The sequence below is a fragment of the Pleurodeles waltl genome, chromosome 8, assembly GCF_031143425.1.
Source record: "Pleurodeles waltl isolate 20211129_DDA chromosome 8, aPleWal1.hap1.20221129, whole genome shotgun sequence".
Taxonomy (NCBI): domain Eukaryota; kingdom Metazoa; phylum Chordata; class Amphibia; order Caudata; family Salamandridae; genus Pleurodeles; species Pleurodeles waltl.
The window spans coordinates 354,515,330-354,539,945 of record NC_090447.1 but is presented as its reverse complement, the minus strand read 5'-3'; positions in this window follow the sequence as shown (position 1 = coordinate 354,539,945).

Below are 24,616 nucleotides of genomic sequence, written 5' to 3'. Positions count from 1 at the left end.
GACAGTTAGAGCCATAGAACTTCCTGCGGTGGGGAAACAACTTAGATTATATTAGGTTGTAATTTGCTCATCCTTTGATTGTAAATGGCTTACTATTGTTAGACGCACATACTTCTCCCCCAGCTAATTCAAAGATTCTGTTTAAAGCTCATGTTTCACCTGCCCAGAGGGTTGCTAGATGACAGTCTCTGACCTCTATGCCCATATTTGGCTGACCGGAATAACCAAGGAACTCTGTAGTAGCTAGAACTACAAGCCCCAAAACACATATGCAGAGCACCATTCGAGGCACCAATAGCACAATAACACCAACTCTTCTGAAACGTTTTAATCAAACACGTAGGCGGTCATTACAACATTGGTGGTAAAAGCCGCTTACCGCCGTGCAGAACACCGCCAACACACCACCGCGCCCGCGGAAATCCGCCACAGCTATTATGACCCACAGCACGGAATCCGCCAAAATTCAGACACCCACACAAGTCCGCCATACCAAAGGTCAGTGAGAAACTGGCGAAAACAAAACCTCCACTGTCACGCCAACAGAAATACGCCCACACTATCACGACAAACGAATCCACGCAGCGGTCTTTCAACCGTGGTATTCCATTGGCAGTACACACCACTGCGCTCAAAATACACACACACTTACAAAACACAGCCACATTGGACAATTACAAATACACACACCTGATACACATACACACACCACTCCCACACACCCAATACAATATAAAACACACACCCACATCACCCACAAACCCCTACGACCAGAATCACTGAGAGAAGGCCAGAGAGAGACACTACCATCAACAATACTAGCATCCACAGGCACACCAAACCATCACCCACATAACTTCCACGCACCTCACACAACACAACACTACATATCAGCACACTTATCACCACACACAACACCCCACACATCACCCACACCACCCCATGGCATGGCAAAGACACCCCAGGTTCTCAGAGGACGAGCTCAGGGTCATGGTGGAGGAAATCGTCCGGGTAGAGCCACAGCTATTCGGATCACAGGTGCAGCACACCTCCATTGCAAGGAAGATGGAGCTATGCGAAGAATAGTGGACAGGGTCAACGCAGTGGGACAGCACCCAAGAAATAGGGATGACATTAGGAAGAGGTGGAACGACCGACCGTGGATGGTGAGTTCCGTGGTCTCAAGACACCACCTTGCGGTTCAGCGGACTGGTGGCGGACCCCCACCACCTCCTCCACAACTAACAACATGGGAGGAGCAGGTCTTGTCGATTCTGCATCCTGAGGGCCTTGCAGGAGTAGCAGGAGGAATGGACTCTGGTAAGTCAAATCTTAACTATTACATCCCCCACCCTACCTGCATGCCATCACATACCCCCACCTCCACCCTCACCCCCATCACTCCAACTCCTCACAAATGTCCCAATATCACAAACCACCCATCCCAAAACCAAGCCCTGCATGCAACTACAAAGCATGGACAACCAACACCAAAGCATGCCCACTGCACAAACCCATACACCCCCCTAAACCATCATCACACAAGGTCCCACACAGGAATGCAAGCACTGGGGTACACCGTCACCCATTGCACACCATGGCACACACAGATGCAATAATCATGCTTTTACACCCCTGCAGGACCCCTACCCAACGTCACCGCACAGGAGGGTCCACACATGTCCACAGCACCAACAGAAGAGGCCCACAGTGATGACAGCAGTTCTGTCCAACTGGATCTAGATGACCAGCCCGGCCCATCGGGGACCTCAGGACAGTCGGTTCCCATCACACAGTCACAGGCCACTACAGAGCTTCCCCCCTCTGGAAACACCAGCACAGCACCCACGCAGCAGGGCCATACCTCTGTCCCCAGGACACGTCAATCAGCAGTGTGTCCACCACTACAGGGAACCCAGGCTAACCCACCACCCCAACAACAACAGGGACCTAGGGGCAGTGGGCACACGGTCCAGGGGACGGAGGCCCAGGAACACAGGGGAACTGGGAGGGCTGCTGTGCGACAGGGGGAGGACAGGCCAAGGGAACCCACTCTCCACGAGGCCCTCTCCAACATCATGGGAGCCTACCACCACTCCCAGGAGACTATGGAAACGGTACTGGCCAAGTTGCAGGAGACCCAGCGCCTGCAGGAGGAACAGTATTTGGGCTTCAGGGAGAAACTCAGAGCCATCAATTCCACCCTGGGCACCATCGTAGGGGTGCTGAAGGAAGTACTCAACACCAGGAGGGACACTGTGGAACAACAAGGGGTCCCTGACACTAGCATGGACGATGAAGTGCCCACCACCTCCGCCGGCGCTAGTGGACAGGAGGCACCGCCACAGGACCACCACACTAGCACCCCACCCCCTGCAGAGGGAGAACCACCCCACAAACGGTCCCTGAGATCCAGGACAAAGACAGAGAACGATGCCAAGACCCCTACCAAGAAATGAGACCACCCTGAATGTCATCTTTCTGTCCCACTTTGTCATCCTGTCCATCCTTAAACTGCCCCAGCTCCACTTCCTATACCGATTTGGGCAATGCACCTGTGAGACCAATAGACTGGACTCTGCCATGGACATACCTCCACCATCACCCCTCACCATTTTGCAACCCCCTCCAATATTGAGCACTTAAATAAACACCCTTGAAGCACAAAACAATCTGGAGTCAGTCTGTGATTTCAAATTAGTGTATTATCAATTACTGTGGCAAAAAGCTCTTTCAATTGTAATGTCAACATACCTATGTCACACAGCTCTAGTCCATGAGGAATCAAAGCAGATGTCACACAGTGGGACCCACATCTGTTAAATCGTAAGGGAAAGTGACAACTCAGTGACCATACACTGGGTGAAAACGACAGACAGTAGAGAGGTAGTAGTGTCAAAGTACATGTAGTAGGCAGGTTTGTATTCTTACCTGTGTCTCACTGGAAATATTGCAGGATCACCGAGTCCCTGTTGTCGATGACCGCCTCTTCTTCTGCTTCCTCGTCTTCACTGTCCACAGCCTCCACAGCTGCAACAACACCGCCATCTGGACCATCCTCCTGCAGAGAAGGCACCTGTCGTCGCAAAGCTAAGTTGTGAAGCATACAGCAGTCCACGATGATCTGGCACACCTTCTTTGGTGAGTAGAATAGGGATCCACCTGTCATATGGAGGCACCGGAACCTGGCCTTCAGGAGGCAGAAGGTCCGCTCGATTATCCACCGTGTTCACCCATGGGCCTCATTGTAGCGTTCCTCTGCCCTTGTCCTGGGATTCCTCACTGGGGTCAGTAGCCATGACAGGTTGGGGTAACCAGAGTCACCTGCAAATGGCGAGGGACAACTGTTAGACACACACTAACCGGTAGGGATAACCCCAGACCCAGACAACCATTCCCACTGACTTGATTCCAGGTGCTCACCTAATAGCCACACACGGTGCCTCTGGAGTTGACCCATCAGATAAGGGATGCTGCTTTTCCGCAGAATGTATGCGTCATGCACTGAGCCAGGGAACTTGGCATTCACATGGGAGATGTACTGGTCTGCCAAACATACCATCTGCACATTCATCAAATGATAACTCTTCCGGTTTCTTTACACCTGTTCACTCCTGCGGGGGGGACCAAAGCCACATGTGTCCCATCAATGGCACCTATGATGTTGGAGATATGTCCCAGGGCATAGAAATCACCTTTCACTGTAGGCAAATCCTCCTCCTGAGGGAACACGATGTAGCTGCGCATGTGTTTCAGCAGGGCAGACAACACTCTGGACAACAACACGTTGGAAAACATAGGCTGGGGCATCCCTGATGCTATGGCCACTGTTGTTTGAAATGACCGACTTGCAAGGAAATGAAGTACTGACAGCACCTGCACTTGAGGGGGGATTCCTGTGGGATGGCGGATAGCTGACATCAGGTCTGGCTCCAGCTGGGTACACAGTTCCTGGATTGAGGCAAGGTCAAGCCTGTATGTGATGATCACATGTCTTTCCTCCATTGTCCCTAGGTCCACCAGCGGTCTGTACACCGGAGGATGCTGCCATCTCCTCACATGTCCCAGCTGGCGGTGCCTATGAAGGACAACAGCGAGCACAGAGTCAACCAACTCAGAGGTACGTACCCACAGCTTACACAGAACCCGATTCATAATCCGAAAAGTGGCCTATATGTGTGTTGAGTCTAGGCCTAGGTATGTGTGACGCAGTGAAAAATGAAGCCATGTGGGCCCCTGAAATGGCGGCTGCCTGACCTCTAAAGTGGGACAATGGGATGTGAGGTAACTGCGCTGGCGTTGTAAACCGTTGCGGTAGGCGGTAGAAGACCGCGGCGCAATGCTGCATTGGTTAACATTGGACCCTGTGGGTCCCAGGAGCCAATGACGATGCACACCGGCGGTGACGGTAGGCACCGCCGCGGACGTGACCACCATTTTCTATCTGTTCAATCAGTCGATACCTGATCTTCGACAGGAGAAGACCTACACTGCAAGTGCTGCTGTGACCTCGGTCTGGAAGAGACAATGGCTCGAGTGTCTGGGGAAAGGGCCCCTGCCTTCACATCGGAGGAGTTGGAGAAGCTCGTGGACGGGGTCCTCCCCCAGTACACGCTACTCTACGGTCCTCCAGACAAACAGGTAAGTAGACTGGGAGCATGCTGTATGGGCTATGCCTGTGTGGAGAGGGGTGGATGTAAGAAGGGGGGGGAGAGTGCGGTGTGCATGAAACGACGGTGAGTGCTTGTGCCACATGGCAAGGGTAGTGATGGGGGCCAATGACTGTGACGGTGCAGTTGGTAATACGTTTCTCTTCCCCCTGTACAAATCATGTAGGTCAGCGCCCACCAGAAAAATGATATTTGGCGTGCCATCGCCAAGGACGTCTGGACCCTGGGGGTCTACCACAGACGGAGCACCCACTGCCGGAAAAGATGGGAGGACATTCGCCACTGGAGCAAGAAAACGGCAGGGGCTCAGCTGGGGATGGCCTCCCAATGTGGGAGGGGTGCCCGTCGTACCATGACCCCCCCTGATGTTCAGGATCCTGGCGGTGGCATACCCGGAGTTGGATGGGCGCTTGAGGGCATCACAGCAGCCACAAGGGGGTGAGTACACTCTCATCCTGCTGATTTTGCGCGCAGTGGAGGGGTCTGGGTGGGGGAGGTGGGCTGTGGGTTCCCCTAGGCCAGGGGGCGAGTTTAGTAGGCAAGGTCCCTCTGTAAGGCAGGCCATGTGGCACCCCACCCCACCTCTGTAGAGTGCCAAGTACACCTAGTTATGCCCCTGTGTCATCCATGTGTGCAGATGTCGTCCATAGCCTAGTATCCCATTTCCCAGGAATTGAACAGTGGAGGCCAAGAGCGCGGCGTCGTGCAGGGGGCTTCTGTGTCTGTTGTGTCCGCCAACGGTAGCGGTGATGCATGCACTCAACATGTCTTTCTTCTGTCGTCCCCCCCCTTTTTGTGGTCTCCCTGTTCTTGTGTGCATTAGCATCATCAGGCGGAGGAGCAGTGGCACCGGAGCACAAGGGAGCTGTATCCCACATGTCCATGGAGGGCGAGACTACGGACTCGGAGTTCACCAGTGGGACGGAGGGCGAGGGGAGCTCCACGGCGGGGACAGGAGCTGACACCAGCGACACGGACTCGTCCTCTGATGGGAGCTCCCTTGTGGTGGCGGCAACATCTGTGTCCCCCGCATCTACAGGTACAGCCGCCACCCCCCCTACCAGCACCGCCCACCCCAGCAGCCCCTCAGGCTTTGCTCCGTGCCCACTCACCCAGGAGGGTGGGCATCACCTTCGCCCCAGGCACCTCAGCCCCTGCCCCAGTCACCCCTGCTGCCCTCAGTGAGGAGGCCATTGACCTCCTCAGGTCCCTCACTGTTGGGCAGTCTACCATTTTGAATGCCATCCAGGGTGTCGGAAGGCAGTTGCAACAAACCAATGCATTCCTGGAGGGCATTCATTCTGGTCAGGCGGCCCTTCAGCAAGCTTTTCAGACTCTGGCCTCAGCACTGATGGCAGCCATTGTCCCTGTGTCTAGCCTCCCCCTCCAACTTCCTCCACCCAGACCCAATCCCCTGTACCCCAGCCTATCCCAAGCCCACCTTCAGACCAGCATGCACACACGTCAACACACAAGGAAAGCTCTGGCAAACATAAGCACCACACATCCCACAGGCACTCATGCAAGCATCACACACATGAAGACACACCAACATCCACTGCCTCCACTGTGTCCCCCTCCTCCTCGTCTCCCTCCTCCCTCCCAGTCTCATCTACACTCACACCTGCATGCACTACATCCACAGCCACTGCTGCCATCACCAGCACACCCACTACCACATCCCGCTCACGTGCAGTCACCACCCCCACTACCATTCACACGTCCCCTGTGTCCTCTCCCAGTGTGTCTGTGACGCCACCTCCCAAGATACACAAATGCAGGCACACACCCACCCAACAGCCATCCACCTCACGACAGCCTCTAGCGCATGCACCTTCACCCAAAGTCACCAAACGAACACCTCCTACAACCACAACCTTTTCCTCCACTCCCAAACCCCCTCCAGCTACCCGTCCCAGTGTCTCCCAAAAACTTTTCCTGTCCAACCTTGACCTTTCCCCTCCTCCCCCACCCCATCCGTCTCCTAGGTCCCGACTCTCCATGTCCCAACCTAGCACCTCAGCCACAACATCTCCGGGACCAGTGGTGCCTGTAGTCACCGGAATCTGGAGTGCACCGGGCAGCAGGGCAGCCAGTGTGGCTCGGAGCCACAGCACGGACAGTCCCCCACCTGTCAAGCATCAGAAGTTGGCCAGTGCCCGGCGGGAGAGGGGGAAGACTCCAGCCACCAAAGACGCTCTCAGGGGTCCCGGTGGGATTGTGGAGTCAGCTGCGACACCTTCCAAGGTGGAGAAGGGCCACAAGAAACCAGGAAAGTCTGGGAAGAGCAGCACGGTGGAGGAGACCGCCATCATCCCCGCTGCCCAGGAGGCCACTGCCATCATCATCCCTGCTTCCCAGGAGGCCATCATCCCCGCTGCCCAGGAGGCCACCGCCATAATTCCCGCTGGGACAGAGAGGACCGCCAGCACAAGCCCCGCTGGGACAGAGAGGACTGCGAGCACAAGCCCCGCTGGGACAGAGAGGACCGCCAGCACAAGCCCCGCTGGGACAGAGAGGACCGCCAGCACAAGCCCCGCTGGGACAAGGAGGACTGCCAGCAGCTGAGTCACTGCAAAGGAGCCCGCCGCCTCAAGCACCGCTGAACACGGCACCGCCGCCTCAAGCACCACTGAACAGGGCACCGCCGCCTCAAGCACCGCTGAACAGGTCACCGCCGTCTCAAGCACCGCTGAACAGGGCACCGCCGCCACAAGCACCTCTGGCCCATGAGCACCAAGGGCACTGACGCTACTGAGTCAGTCAAGCGCAGGATGAAGCACTCTGGGCACAAGGCCCCCTCCAGAACCAGTGGAGAGATACATCCACTACCTCTGTCCTTAGCAGGATGAAGCACTCTGGGCACAAGACCCCCTCCAGAACCAGTGGAGACTGTTATCCACTTGAGAGACTGTGGCTTTGCACTCCCCAGGATGCAGCAGTGGGCAACCCACCCACTGTAGGGACTTGAGAGACTGTGGCTTTGCACTCCCCAGGATTGAACAGTGGGCAACCCACCCACTGTAGAGACTTGAGAGACTGTGGCTTTGCACTCCCCAGGATTAAACAGTGGGCAACCCACCCACTGTAGAGACTTGAGAGACTGTAGCTTTGCACTCCCCAGGATAAAGCAGTGGGCAAACCACCCGCTGGAGAGACTTGAGAGACTGTGGCTTTGCACTCCCCAGGATTGAACAGTGGGCAACCCACCCACTGTAGAGATTTGAGAGACTGTGGTTTTGCACTCCCCAGGATGGAACAGTGGGCAACCCACCCACTGTAGAGACTTGAGAGACTGTGGTTTTGCACTCCCCAGGATGGAACAATGGGCAACCCACCCACTGTAGAGACTTGAGAGACTGTGGCTTTGCACTCCCCAGGATGGAACAGTGGGCATGTGGCCCCCTCGTGGATTTGACATTGTGCAATCAACCGGTTGAGGTGCCCCCCCTTTCCCTCCCCCTGAGGTGCCTGTTTTCTTGCTCTCTGATGCCCCTGCAGTGTTCTCTCCGTCATGGTCAGGGATCTTGTGTGGGCCTCGCCCATACCGTGTGGGCCCAGTGTTCCACGGACCTCATTGGAGCACTACCTGGACTACTAAGCTTGGTGTATATTTTGTTTATGGTGTACATATATATATTTTTGCGTACTTGATTTTAATATTTTACAATGGTTACACTCATTTTCTTTTGTCTTTGCATTCTTCCGGGGGGTTGGGGGTGTAACTGTAATGTATCATGCTGTATTAGTGTGTTTGTGTTGTAGTGGGTGAGGGTGGGGGTGGGGGTGTTGCGTGTGTGTGCCCCTGTTTTTTCCCTCCCCCATCCCCTGTGTCGTAGGTGCAGTACTCACCATTGTCTTCGCCGCCGGCGTTATTGATCCTGGTAGAGGAGCAAGAAGATGAGGGCTGGAAAAATGTGCAGCTCTGGTTCCATGGCGTCCGGATTCCTCGTGGGGAGTGTAGAGGTGAGCGTTTTCCCTTCGAAGTCCTGTTTCGGCCGTGTTTTTGTCCACAGTGAATCCGCCCCGGAAAAGGTGGCGGATTGGTAGGTTGTGATACTGTGGGCGGTACTTTGTCTTCCGCCTGTCTGTTGGCGGTGACCGCCAAGCTGTTTGTTTGTACCACCGTGGCGGTCGGAGTGTTAAAGTGGCTGTCTTTGTTGGCGGTTTCCGCCACGGTCGTAATTCCATTTTTTTTACCGCCGGCCTGTTGGCTGTCTTACCGCCGCTTTAACACCGTCCGCCAGGATTGTAATGACCACCATAGTCTTCAGAAAGAACCAGAAGCACTAACCAGCCAAACCACAGACCATTCACCTACTATGGAGACAATAATGACATCCCAAAGGTCTAAAGCTATATCACACATTAAACCTAGCAACATAACACTAATCTCCTGGAATATAGCTGGGCTCAAAAGTAAAAGGGCACAAGAGAATTGGGAGGTCTACATTGATACTGGGGACATTATTTTGTTCCAGAAAACCTTGGAACTAGACCCATTGCATAAGCAAGATTTCAAAACCTCTTTTGTACCGGCCAGAAGGCCATCGGGTGGTCTCACCGTATGGTTAAATATTTTCTTGGGCTGCCCTGTGAGGCAATTAAATTTTGACACTCCCGGACTACTTGGGCTAGAGATATCTAATTGCAGGGATGGTAAACTGTATCTGTACAGTGTCTACTTCAGAAGCACTACAAAGGCAGCCGAATCGCCAGCATTAACCCTATTAAGAGATTGTATGATGAAGATCAACAAAGAGGGTGGTGACATCAATCTACGTTTTGAGCCATCAGCCCTCTTCAGGGATATTGGAGGCAAAGAAGATCAAGCATGGGGCATCCTGCAACTGTTAGGCCACTGAATACTACCCTGCTCCCAGGGTTCCCATAGATGATAGATTTTTGCTTATGCTGTCACTTGAGAGCCTGTATCAGCCGCACTACTCCTGATCTAGCCAGGTGTCCCACATTCACGAAGAATACTTACCAGGGTCATATTGATTTTACACTTCTAGAACTACACTCCTGGGCTATTCTTGTTGACATGGAAGTCCTCCAATGTCATGAAAGTGACTATTTTCCCCTGCAACTGACACTCTGAGGTAACTCAGACTATTCAGACTTGTACTTGCAATTACCCCGTGGTGATCTAACTGTTACAAACAACTGGAAGAATGTAAGATGGGAACAGGCTTTAAATAGTGAGCATTGCATTGCCCAGATATACCATTGTCTGGTCCCAACTCTAGGTGTTTTCACTGATTCTGACTCTACTCCCCACACTGATGTGGAATCCCATGCCCAAAGCTTCAAGGCTTTGAAGAACTCTTTGTTTACAAAACTGTCTAATATCAAGAAAAGAACATTGTTGACTAACCATACATGATATAACAAGGTTTGTAGGACAGCCAAAAGTTTCTTATTAATAGCAGTTAAAAATGGTTCTCTGTGTGAGATCCAGAGAGCTAGAGCTAATTACAAAAAAACTCAAAATATGACATAAATATCATGGGACACTGTCATTTGGGAGGACATTCTGGGAGCTGTCTGGCATGTAATCAGCCATGGCGCACTAGCTAGCACAATGAGACCCAAGAAAGTTAGTCTTCCCCAGGACTGGATCACCCACTTTCAAACCCTATATAGTACTGTCAACACTGATCTTTTAATTGCTCTAGCACTAGACTTTGATAAGGCAGGTCACATCCCTTTAGTGATAACCACCATACCTGTGCAGGAATTAGGTAGGGCCACAGCTTGCTATTTCTCCCTGATGCAAACTGAGAGTGCCATTAGTATGAAAAAAGAAGGTAACACCCCTGGGCCGGATAAGATCCCTGCGGATCTCTGCAAATCAGAGCCTGCTATTTGAGTTCCTTACTTAAATTGAGTTGCTAATGCCATTATGGTAGGTGCCCAAATCCCTGTATCCTGGAAAGGAGCAGAGATAGTCCCTAATCACAAGAAGGGTCTTAAATCCAACCAGCAAACTATGGCCCAAAAAGCTTCATTGGTGCAGTTCAAAAAATCTTTCAGAGGCAAATCTCAGAGTGACTCCAACTGTGGATCGAAGACAATAAAATTATTTCCTAGTTTCAAGCAGGGTTTCGCTAAAAGATGAGCACTGTGCACCAAATCTTTAGATTCTAATTTATGAGATGGAAATTGGTCGATATAAATAGGGGCAGCCTGTATGTGAGATTTGTCGACCTAAAGGCAGCATCTGACATGGTCCCCAGAGGGAAGCTGTGGTGTACCTTAGGGAAACTGGGGCTCCCATTTCCCCTCCTGGATATTATAGTAAGACTGCATACTGGTAACCAAGGGTGTTAGTCAAGGAAGTGTTTTGGCTCCAATACTATTTCTTCTGTTCATGAATGGATGTTTGGGCTATCTTTCGGGCTTTGAAAATGACTCTCCAGTCCTAGGAGGGGTGAAGGTGCCAGCTCTGTTGTTTGTGTACCACACCTTGCTAGTTTCCAAAACACCTAAGGAATACAATCCTTATTAGCCAGGTTTAAATTGTTTTGTGTCAACCATGGTTTAGATACTAATACTGGCAAACAAAACTTATGGCCATCCATCCACACAGGCATTTTAGAGGGGTCATTAGGTTGGAGGGCGAGGACCTCAGGAGAGTGTCAGACCTTGATTACTTGGGAGTCCCTTTGTCAGTTAGTAATTCCTGGGTTAATTAGATCGAGAAGAGCATGCTTACACTGAATCATAGGGCGGCTCATTTGCTCAAAAAGTAGCAGTCTATGTGGCAGAGCTATGGAGGCACGGGAGTATTGATTCACTGGGGTAGCTGAAAATAGGATCCTGAGAGTAGTACTCAAACTCCCCCAAAGTACACCTCTGGTTTTTAAGCTAGATCTGGGAATACAACCCATTACATCAAAAATAAGACACACCAATTTTATACTGGATGAGAATTTGTTTCGACCAGTGAGCTAGAACCCTACAAGTCATGCCTCAGAGATATCTTGGGAAGCCAGAGGGGTGTGGAGAGGCTGCCGTGGCTTAGATACATAAAGCGGGCTCTAGCTGCCTTGGGTCTGGACTAATCCAATTTAGATTTCTTTTTAATCCATAACAGATGTAAAGTCCCTCTATTGGGAGTATAAGGAGAGAAAGCAGATCCAGCAAGTAGGTCCAAGCTCACTATCTGACAGATTTTTAGAGACAAAATTATTCCTATCATTCGAGCCATATATGGATGATATTGATCCACCTTGCACAAAATCCCCTCTACATAAGATTTAGGTTAGGTGTCCTTCCACTAGCAACCTTTACTGCTAAGAGGAAAGGCCCAGCTAAAGAGTTCAAGCTTTGCCCAGTGTGCAATGAAGCAGAGAAAACTGACGCACACCTTTTATTCTTCTGCTCCAAATATACTAGACAGCGCAAACATTAAATCATGCCCTTTTGACACACCCTGGGAAATTGCCAGTACTGGGTCGCACTGAGAATATGTAGGTCGAATACTACAACTTATATGTTTTCTATAGACAAATACTTTGAACCACCTGGCCTGTCAAAGCTAAGATTTGATCAGCTTTGCTTCCTATTCAGACAACATGACCATGTACTCATAGGAAATAATTTCAATACCAAAGTCCATCTTGAGCCTTCTACTAGTACAATACAGTTGGAGGAAGCAACAGTTGTGGAGGAGGGTCCCATCTCTCAAAGTGATTGTACGTACTGCTTGTGTGAATGTTCAATAATGCACTTTAATTAATTGCACCCCAGAGAAATCACACTATTTTACCTAGGGCCATAAGGATCTGAACACATTTCCATAACATTTTTATCGAGGCTGTTCTTAGTTCTAATTCTCTTCGTAATTTTAGATGAATTCCTCTTAGAAAAATATATAGAGCCTCCTATTTACAGTTAAGTGACTTTGTATAGATGTTTGCATTCTCTAAAGCAATTTATGATGTGATATATGTGCTTTTTAAGTAAATGTGTATAAAATATCATGTATATATTTTAAAGAGACACGTTGTGGAACTGATTTTGACATAGTGGAAATGGGCACAGCATGATATTGTAAATTGTAATTTGTTTATGTAGCTGTTAAGTGTTTGAAATCGAAATTGACTTTTATCTATGTTGCGAATGATATATCCAACAGGATTACAAACTCCGGAGGTTAAAGGCATCCTGTTAGATACGTGTATACTATTTATATCTTAATGAATACATGTTAAATGTTTCACTGACCTTCAAATCTGCAGGTGCCAATTTCAATTTTCAGTTTTTAACCCCGGCCCTCCATTTATTTGCAGAAGTAAATCTCTTACCATTCCAGTGACAGAACCTCGAGCTTTGGGGTTCGGCCACAAAAGGTCCATGTGTCCTCTTCTTGTTACAAAGCTGAGACTATTTTGTGCTTCGGTATTGAAAGGCTGTGGAGAGCACAAAATAATATGCAGATGCAGTTTGAGTGCCCCTTAGTGAACGACTGTTTATTCTTTTTCTCCAGCCTCCCCATCTCCAACTACAATTTAATCACCGAGCTCCTGGGGCTGGAACTGAGGCTCTGCTCAGTGCTGCTGTACTCTGCCAGGCCATCTGTTGTTTTTAAGAACCGCATGTGAAGCCCTTCAGTGAATTGCATCCTAGATTAAACACTCCCACGTTATTTGTGAGGGCGGGCAGGTCACAGCGATTAGAGCTGGTAATGTCAGGCTGCCGCAAGGTAAGCTTCCCAAGCCATCTTTTACCTACTTTCAAACAGAAAATGATGGTGCTTTGTAAGCCACAATCAGCCTTGGCAAAAGTGTTCCAACCGGCCCCACCTGCAGGAGGCTACCACAAGGTAGGGGAGATTGGGGCCTGCTTGGGTCATGACATTTGCCCTGCTTCAGAAGCAGCCTCCCTAGCCTGCAGCCAAACAGGCAAATGCCAGAGTGGCGGGAGGGCCAGACCCGCCCTGCTTTGATGTGGTCACAACGTACCATTTAAATTGCTTCCAAAAAACGAAGCCTTCCCTTATTTATTTTTTATATGTTTTTATTATTAAAATGTATTTATGCAATTTTCTAGCGCACAAACGCGGGCAGAGGGCATGAGTATTTTACATAGGTACAGAAATAATGTACGTATAGTAATAAATAAGATCAGTTAACTAATCAAACAAAGACGCTAAAAGAGAGGAAGGTAATCAGCAGGATATTGACAATAGTAAAAGAAATAGACATCAGTGGAAAAAAGAAAGATAATGGGTAAAATGACAGAAGATTCAAGAGATGAAACTAAGAGCGGTATTAAAGAGAACATTGAACAGGCTGAGGACGGAAAGAACGTTGGGACTGGAAGGTGTAGAGATATTGCATGGGTCCTATTTGGGGTGAGGTGATACTGCTTTGGTATTAGAAGAGTAGATCATTTTCTGCTTCTCAATCACAGTAGTGTCTTTGGAAAAGTAGGATTAAGAGCTCCTTCTTTAAAATTGCATGACAGGTGGAGGCACTTAGAGCTGGTGAAAGTGAATTCTAATTTCTTGTGGCACTGTCAGAGAAGGCGTGCTATAAACAGTGCTCTTTTTAGGTCCAGCGCGCAAGCGCTTTGACCTGTTGTAAGTATTGTGGGCTTTTAACCAACCCACTCCACGCCCATCACTTTTACTCGTTCGTGGGCTTTCCTTTAAAAAATCACTTGATGTCATTGGTAAATGATTTACGTTTGTCTCACCTTCTGGCTGTTTTTGTCACGCCTTACAGGCTGTCCCTGTTACATGGATTATTGCAGAATTGCCGATATACTTCACCGTGGGTGAACTATTTCTTTTGTCCCTCCCCTTCGCGCTGTATGGCGGCCATGACGCTCACAGCGTGAACAGGCACAACATTGTGAATTCAATTGGTGGATTCGGAGCGCTGGTCACATTGTTCAAAGTTACCTAATCAGAGTAATTTCTTGTGGCTCTCCCCTTAAAACACTTGAAATTAGTGAATGCTTTATGTAAAACAGAAATCCTCAAAGCAAAAGCCGCTCTCTTGGCACAGCGGGAGAGCTGATACTACAGTATTCACTGCAGTATGGAAAACCAGACCCATAATGCTTTGCAGGGCATTACTTTTACAAAACATTTTTGCCATAACTCAGCCTCTGGTAGTCCTAGGACAATTGGACCACCACCAAAATGTTCACAACAAAGTGCTGTTTCTGTCTACATAATATATGGGTCTCCATACTAGGTTAGTGGGGACACTAAAAATAATAACCCCTCCCATCATTCAGTGTCTGTTTATGCTCTTTCATGGCTGAAAGTTTTGCTTTGCAGCTGCAGATCGCATGTGTTTTAAGGGCTTTCTTTGTAATATCATTGCTATAGACTGTTTACCCCTGAATATATATATACTGCATCATGTTCTCTATGGGCTAAGTATATGGTTACACTGCATCATTTATTGCCATGTTTGTGTTATTATGCTCTCTATAAGCTGGCTATATAGTTACATGACAGTAATTCTTACAAATGCTATTTTAATTATGGTGTTTTCTAGGGGCTGTTCTAAGCATTACAGTTATATCAACATATTAAAATATTTGTAGCATGGAAACTTGTTCCTTAATGCTTTACAGGGCATTACTTTTACAAAACATTTTTGCCCATAACTCAGCCTGTGGTAGTCCTAGGGCAATGGGGCCACCTTCAAAACATTGACCACAATGTGGTCTTTCTGTCTACATCATCTCTGGGTCCCCACACAATGTTAGTGGGGACTCCAAAATAATAACTCCTACCACCATTCATTATCTTTTTAAACTTTCTCATGGCTGGATCTTTTGTTTGAGAAATATTGTTTTATGGGCCTTGTTTGTAATTTCATTGCAATAGGCCAACTCGTCTTGAAAATGTGTAATGCATTATGTTCTCTAGGGGTTAAATACATGGTTACATTTTATTACTTTCCCCCAATCTCTTTTCATGTTGTTATGCTTTCTAAGGGGTGATTGTATGGTTACATGACCATGTTTCTTCCAAATGCCATTTTTACTGTTATGTTCTCTAGGGGCTGTTCTGAGCATTGTAGTCAACATACTGGCACAAAACCTTGTCCCATAATGCTTTGCAGGGCATTACTTAAAAATTTGTTTTTGCTCATAACTCAGCCTGTGGTGGTCCTAGGACAATGGGACCACCTTCAATACACTCTTTCTGTCTGCATCATCTCAGGGTCCCCTCACTATGTTAGTGGGACCCCAAAATGATAACCCCTCCCACCATTCAGTGTTTTTAGGCTTTCTTATGGTTACAACTTTTGTTTTACAACTTGAAGAGGTTTATTTTTTATTTTTATTTAATATAAAAGGTCTTGATTGTAATATCATTGCACAGGGACTGCTAGCCTTAAAAACACCCCATCAGGCTAAGTATATGGTTAAATTGCATTACTTTCTTCTGTTTTTTTCATAGGGTTATCTCCCCTAGGGGCTAACAATATGGTTACATGACCATGTTTCTTACAAATTATATTTTTGTAATTGTGTCTTCTAGGGACTGTTTTGAGCATTCGAGTCTAATGCCAAAAGTTTATTTCTGATAAAAGTTTCTATGATAATTGTATATGTTTTAATAATCTCTCCTTATTACAATTATGACCACAATTCAGACCAACTTAACATCCTTACTACACCATGACTGTTTGAACACTTAATATGTTTGGGTGACCCTTCTAGCTTATACTGTGGTTGTCTTGTGGCTTTTTTGGGGGGAATTGTGTTAGCCAGCCAGCAACTCTGATGGTGGGGTGGTGAATGTGATATTCTAGGGGAATTAGCATGACAGATTTCTATTAGGATGCTAAATGCCAACATTTTAATTTTTGCTGCAGATAGAGGAAGAAGGTAAATGGAAGTGCTTTAGTAATATACAAGGCCACTGTAATTATAAGGCAGGAAAAGACAAACTTATGAAGCAGGGTTGACCAATTTATGTGGCAGGAAAAAAGACCAGTTATGAATTTACAATGCCAATAGCTCTAACTCAAGCAAATGCAAGACTTATTGCATTGCAAATGCTTGTTTGATTTGGGAGACTCAAGGAGAAGGCTGACCGGCAGAGATTTTCAGTTTCTCAGCCGAATAAGAGGGTATAGGTGTGTGTAGTGTCTTGTGGGTGATGCAGGCCACCTTCAGGGGCATAGCTTCGGGGGGGTGTTACACCCCCTAATAAATGTATTTTGTGATAAACAGTTGGATGCAGGTGCTTTCAGTTGGGTATGGTGAGGTGTCTGTCGGATTTCACCAGGAGTTTTCACACACACAGAGAAAAATGAACACACACTCTCTCCTTATGTTTAGAGACTTCAAAAATGTTGGTTATTTCACAAACTAATGGATTTCTCTCACTTACTACGCCTACCAATCTGCATTTCTCTCTCCTTCCACTGCCTCTTAAACCCCTCTTGTGCACCTTGCTTGTTGTATAATGTATTTTAACATCATGTGCCGGCGTGATTGTCAGGAAACCTGAAGCTAACACGCCCCCAGTCATACTGACCAAGCTACACCCCTGGCCACCTTAAATTAATGTGTTGCTTCAATGGGAAACCACTATAGTGTTTCAAGAACAGGAGCAATGTAGTCAAATGTCTTATGTCCAGAAACATCTCAGCACCACTCTAAGGGAGGGCTAGATGAACTTTTGATAGTTCAGTGTAAGGGAATTCACATAAAGATTCTTTTGGATGCATGGGCAGAATCCGATATTGGAATTGACCGCATCTGCCTGTAAAGCTCCCCGGCAACTAGGAGTCTTTAGAAGAACTGCAGCAAGATACACAACAAATTCAGAAAACTGGAATAGCTGAAACAGAAGAAATTAATGGTGATTAGCCAAAGATGTTTTTCAATGACTAATGGCCTTTGGTGCAAAAAATACTCATATATCTACACCCTTAAAGAGACTCCCATACACAGGTGTAGGTTTACAAGCTATGGAAATTCACATACATTTTAAGTAGCTCACCTCGAAAGCTGTTCCAGTCGTAGATTTCTAGGTATACTACAGGGAAGGTCATGTGACATTTTCCCAAGTTGCTATTTCTCTGTTGCACTCTTGTTCATCTGCTACAACTCACTATTGTGGAAAGGCAAATACACATTTTTGTTTCATTGTTTTTCCCCGTGGAGAAATCTCTTCCTGCACACCATCACGAAGTTTGGGGGTGGTCCATTGACTTTCCCACCCTGGAAGGACAGTTGCTCTAGCCGTTGCTGCAGTAAATCTCTGACTGTTTCCATGGCTCTTCTAACTCTCATGCAAACCACTCTTTGATCCACTCACATGCAACCCCTTGTGTGGGTTTCAGTACTCCACAATTGTAGGTAATTATGGCACACAATATACATTTTTAAAATCATCAACACCTGTGTGGCATCTTCTCCTGAGTGATTGACAGGTGTAGAGGGAGACATGTTCAGCTGTACATGTAGATACTCTGCCAAGAACAGCTTTGCAAATTGTATCTGTGGTGTTTCAAAACTGCACATCATTCCACGCAGCATACACATGTGACAACAGGGGTTTGAAGCCCACAAGCCTCCTTTTCCCGCCATGACGAAAGCTCAAAGGCCTTGCACCTCAAAGGGTCTCTTTTAAAAAAATCACATTCTGCCCACCTCATTTATATTACCGAGGCAGAAATCGGATTCTGACTCCTTGTGAAAAGTAGGGAATGATGGGGAGGAGTCCTGCATGGGGCTGCAGACTTCAATCCCTGAATCCAAGTCACACTATACCTGCATTTGGAGCCCTGTCCTTTAAGTACTTCAGTAAGAGTGCTTTAATAAGTGAAATAAATAAACAGGGACAGGGTTGGCAAGCTTGCAACCAGTAGCACATTGTGAATGGGACAGCGGAGACTGCATGCAGTGATTTGTAGGTACCACTCTGCACCTCATGATATCTGTAGCATGCACAAGCTAAATACAAGCAGTCAAATCTTTTTATAGCTTACACTTTACAATTGGTGTACACCTGCCCTGGGCAGCCGCTAACTGTTCCACTCTTTACAGCCACAAAAACGGTTGCAGCGCATTTACGCAGATGATTGTTGATTGGAAAGTGAGAGGGATGCTTCCTTTGTGATTCATAATGCCTATTATGAATCACATTGCACTTTCGTGTACTGCAAGTTATGACTTTGTGCTCAGAAATGCAGTTGAATTGGCTTTCGTAAGGTAAATGTCTTTGAGCCTCAAACTCCACTTGTGGCTTTCAAGAAAGAACTACCGTGGTCAGGGCCAGATAGGGGAACCAGAAGCAGCCCTTGCAAAAAAAGCTCAAACCAGCCTACCCCGTTCATCTTCTCGGGCAATCTCTCTTTCTCTCCTTTCTTCTCCCTCCCATCAGTCCTCTCTTCCTTCCCCTATCAACCCTCTCTTTCTCTCTTGAAGCCTCCCTGTGCCTGCTGCAGTTAACCTCAGGGAGCTGGGGAAAGTGACAGAATTACCAGGAGCGGCCCTGGCGTTTCAAAACCGGCCTCCGTGGGCTCCATCCCACCTGGGAAATGCACTGTGGAATAAAAGGCCAGTCCGTCCTTGCAGTGGTGGCCTCGAACAGCATTCGCTAGCCAATCTTCTCTATGCATGCATCTCATTGCATGTGCACCCCTGTCTCCCTGGGCGCTTGCATCTCCCCATCACATGGCAATGAAGGTTGTCGCCACCGGTGTCCCAGCTGATTGCACAATATGGATAATGAAGTGAAAGCGGTGGCTTGTGGCCAGCCAGCTTTCATTAAACCTGCTTGTGCTGCAGTTCTATCTCCCTTTGTCCCATATCTCGCCGACCACCAACAGTTGGTCAGATATCAAATTTTAGCTTGTAGACTACTCGCAAACTTTGCCGCGTTCACATCCGCCAGGCATGTCTATGTATGGCAGAAATTCACATAGAAGTGCATAGTGCTCACTAAGAAGGCAAACTAAACGTACACAATTTTTGCCACTATTCCGGTGTAAAAGCAGTCCAAATCTACAGAAAATTAAGCCAAACTTTACGTAAAATGTGTAAACCTTTTGCAAAGGTATTCAGAAACTCTGTGAACTCACTGGTGAATAGATGTTGATCCCAAGTGCTCTATTTTGCACGTAAAATAGTAACAAAATACTTTAAACAGGTGCCTCCCCCAACACACACATCCCTCTACATTCTTACTCATTTACACATAGTTACCTAATTGCACCCAGTGGCCTGCAATAAAAAAAGTCAGTGCTTGTTTTTTGCAGTCCTTTGCATGCTGACATTTTTGCTCACAATTACAAAGGTAAAAAGTGAAACTACAAGTCCCAGCGTGCAACGTGGGGAGCAGAGAGACAGCAGGCTGATGGCTCTAGACCGCTTCTCAGAAGGTGAGTCCTAGAGTACCACAGACGCACATCTAGCTCACATACCCATGGGAAAGAGGGTTTAATGCACGTCCATCGGCGTAGGGCCATGGACTCGGAAGGGGTCAGTGTGTACGTATTTCCCCCCAACTAGTGGGGAACTCTCCGTATTTGGTTTCTAGAAGGTGAGCCATGCTTTCGAGTCTTTCACTTTTTACATAGCCTGTACCCAACATGTAGCAATTCAAAGTGTAGCGAGCAGCGCAAAGCTCGGGGTAAGCTGGCGAAAATTGTGGCCCATATTTCAATTTTTTTTGCGCCGCATTTGCATCGTTTTTTGATGCAAAAGCAGCGCAAACTTACAAAATATGGGGGCATATTTATACTTATTTTGTGCTGAATTTGGGTCATTTTGTTGACGCAAATTCGGTTAAAAATTAACTCCATATTTATACTTTGGCGCTAGACCCGTTGTAGTAAACAATCCACCAGACTGAATACCAATTTCAGGGTTTATTTAGATAATATCCAATCTACGTCCATCCGTTACAATCTCCCCAGCGCGAATGCCTCCTAACTCCCCCGCGCTCCTCGTTCCCCATTCCACATTCCACAATCCACATTCCACCCGTGATTACACTTGCTCATGTCTTACCCGTCTAGCTCCAAAGTTTTGGAGTTAAAGTCATTTTTTAGACGTGGAAACCTACCTTGCGTCAATGAGATGCAAGGTAGGCATTCATGTGCAAAAAAGGACTCTATGGCCTTAGCGCCATATTTATCCCCCGTGCTAAAATCACGCACGGGGGAGGAGGGGTCAAATAATGGTGCAAAGCTTGCTTTCCACCATTATTTAACACCAGGGGCCATATTTATACTTTTTGACGCAAAACTGTGCCAACGCAGTTTTGCGCCAAAAAAACTAGCGCCGGCTAACGCCATTCTGAAGCGCCATGCGGGCGCCGTATTTATTCAATGACGTTAGCCGGCGTTAGCCGCCGGCGCTGTCTGGTGTGCGTTGAAAAAAACGACGTACACCAGTCAGCGCCGGCGTAGGGGGAAAATGGCGTATGGGCGTCCACAAATGGTGCAAGTCAGGCTGAGGCAAAAAAATCGCCACAACCCGATTTGCGCCATTTTTTTACGACGCCCATCCCCCATTGAAATGACTCCTGTCTTAGCAAAGACAGGAGTCATGCCCCCTTGCCCAATGACCATGCCCAGGGGACTTCTGTCCCCTGGGCATGGTCATTGGGCATAGTGGCATGTAGGGGGGCACAAATCAGGCCCCCCTATGCCACAAAAAAAAAAAAAAAAAAATACTTACCTGGACTTACCTTAATGTCCCTGGGGTGGGTCCCTCCATCCTTGGGTGTCCTCCTGGGGTGGGCAAGGGTGGCAGGGGGTGTCCCTGGGGGCAGGGGAGGGCACCTCTGGGCTCATTCTGAGCCCACAGGTCCCTTAACGCCTGCCCTGACCCAGGCGCTAAAATCCGGCGCTAATGCGGGTTTTTTAGACCCGCCCACTCCCAGGCGTCATTTTTGCCCGGGAGTATAAATACGACGCATATGCATCGGAGTCATTTTTTAAGACGGGAACGCCTACCTTGCATATCATTAACGCAAGGAAGGTGTTCATGCAAAAAAATGACGCTAACTCCATGAACTTTGGCGCTAGACGCGTCTAACGCCAAAGTATAAATATGGAGTTAGTTTTGCGTCGAATTTGCGTCGAAAAAAACGACGCAAATTCGGCGCAAACGGAGTATAAATATGCCTCCTGGTGTCAGGGCAGGCATTAGGGGGCTTGTGGGCCTTTTTCCATGGTGGAACACCATGGAATAAGTCCACAGGTGACCTCCCCAGGCCCCAGGGATACCCCCACCCACACTAGAGGGACAGCGGAGGATGGGGAGCCCCATCCCAGGTAGGTATAGGTAAGTACAGGTAAGTATTTTGTTTTTTTAAAGTGCCATTGGGGGCCCTGAAATGGGACACCTACATGGCACTGGGTGCAGGGGCCATGCCCAGGGGACCTTGGTCCCCTGTGCTGGCCATGGGGTGGTGGGCATGACTCCTATCTTTTCTAAGACAGGAGTCATGTGATATGGATGGTTATGTTTCAGAAAATGACCCTAGGCTGGTTAGAGTCATTTTTGTTTACTCTATCCTGCCTAACGTCATTTATTTGTGCAAACCCCCCTTCTCCCATACTGCCATCCCCACCCGGCTGACGTCATTTTTTTTTACGCTAGCCATCCCTTTGCACCATTCCATAAATATGGTGCATGGCTGGGCCTTAAGAATGGTGCAAGGCGGTGCAAAACTTTTTGATGCAAAACTGAGGTAGTGCAATTTTGCACCAAAAAGTATAAATATGTCCCATAATTGTATTTTGTAAGTTTGCACTGCCTTTGCGTCAAAAAATAACACAAATGCGGCGCAAACAAAGCATAAATATGGGCCTGTGTTTTTCTATTTAGCGGAATAGTTGGGAAAACCATATGAAGTCATCGCCAATCTCGAAGGAGAACCAGGAGATAAAATGCAGTTCTGGACGGCGGAGAGTTTGGGGAGGAAAGATAAAAACACACTTTCTCTTCCAATCCTGGCATGTGGTCAATGTTTTCTGAGTGACATTTTGCGGTGGGTGTATTCATTTAGAAACTGTTATAAATAATATAAAATTATTCTGGATAAAATAGACGTAGAAACCTCGTGTTTTGGAAATGGGGCGGTAGTGAGATAGCCCTGCTCCGGGGGAGGGTAAGAGCTGCTGCTAGGAGTCAGCTGGAGCTAGGACGCTGCATTCAGGGTAAATCTATGTTCTCAGCAGACTGTGTTTTAGTAGCTTTAATGCACGTGGCACGTGATACGCCCAGGCAGCGGATTTTGTATTCTGATTGTGATATGTAAGAAGCTTGCACTGTGCAGTCGCCTCTTTATAAATTACACCATATTGCATGCTGTGACCATGAGGAGCCAGAATTTAGTACATCAGCGGGAGTAACACGATCACTTTCCAGTTGGCGATCCGGGACTGCGGCAGTACCTCGCAGGTCAGTTTCTGTGGCATGACGCAGTCACGTCCTATGTGTCAGAAGGTCAATCAGTTTCTCTTCTTAGCTGCTATAATCTCAGGGCTCTCAAGATTCCAATTTCCAGGTGTTATTGGCTCGTATAGTTCTTTAACGTTTACATTCTGTGCCTTGTAGCTCAGATTTTTTTTTTGTAAGGGGATAAACAGGCCCACAAATCATAACATAGTGAAAGGCAAAGCGATGGACTGGATGGCCCTCGGGAATTGAGAGCTCTGTAGTTGTGCAGTCTGTGTTTGAGGGCACAGACAGTGCTGCACTGGCGCATTGAAACAGCACCCCTCCTGAACACTGCCAATCAGTTTGTAGAAAACTAGGGGCAGATTTATGGAAAGGGCACTTTCCCTTCGCCCCTTAGTACCCCCCCTACCGCCACCATGTGTACGTCGGAGGCCCAGGGCAGGGGGCCCTAGCATCATCTTTCATGACGCTATTGATGTAGTCTCAGGACTAGCGACAGAATATTGGTGCTGCTCCTGCAGAGTGCATAGGGCCCCATTCTAAAGTATGGAAGGCCCCTTTTAACAGCTGCTCTTGAGCAGGCGTTAAAAGTACCGTAAAAAATGGACTACCTTACACGATTTTTCCGGTTCCCCTAACTGGGGAACGCCGGCCCCCTTTACATACATTATGCCTGGTGCATGCATAATGTAGCGCAAAGGGTTACAGAGTGGTGCAATGCATGTATTGCGCCACCAGGTAAATAAGGTGTGGGGATTTTGACCTCTTTGGGCCACAGTAACGTAAAAAACAATGACGTTACTGTGGAGTAAGATGGCGCTAGGGCACTATACGCCCCCAAAAGTATAAGGCAGATATCTCGTACCTGCATAGCTGCTAAGTTTCCCAGGCCCATGCATGATGCTGCTTCAGTCAGTTTAAAAAAAAAATTGAATTATGGAACTTGTAGGCCTGTTTTATATTGCATACATGTTCCACATCCCAAAATTCAAAGAAAACACCGTCACTGGCACAGACCATCAAGCATGGACCTGGGAAATTTGGCAGGGCTGCACCTGTCATAGGATAACATCATAACCAATAGTAGTAGGACTGTGACTGAAGTGGTGAGGGTGTAGTTGGAACTGATGCCCCTGCATTCAGGCACAAAAATAACTACATTTATCTTTGAGCATATGAGCACACTTAAAATATGTTCTGTTGAACGTGTTAGCACCTAGGCAGTGAGGGTCTAGCTGCTCTTATAAAACCCATAACTGCTTTTAGGAGAAGATGTATTAACTACCTGCACTTTAACTTCTAAGGGAGAATATCATCACAGGAGCATTACTCTGAGTGAGAGTGTATCTACACTTCTCAGTAACTAACATGTAAGCGATAGTGTGAACCTGTGCTTCTCCATGTTTTTTTGAGGTCTTGAAAGCAATTCAACTAGTGAAAATAGATTCCTGGTCGTTCCCTCTTACTGTCCGCTCTGCATGTTTACTGCATATTGGGCCTGGCCATGATGCATATGTGCTTATTTACCTGTTAAA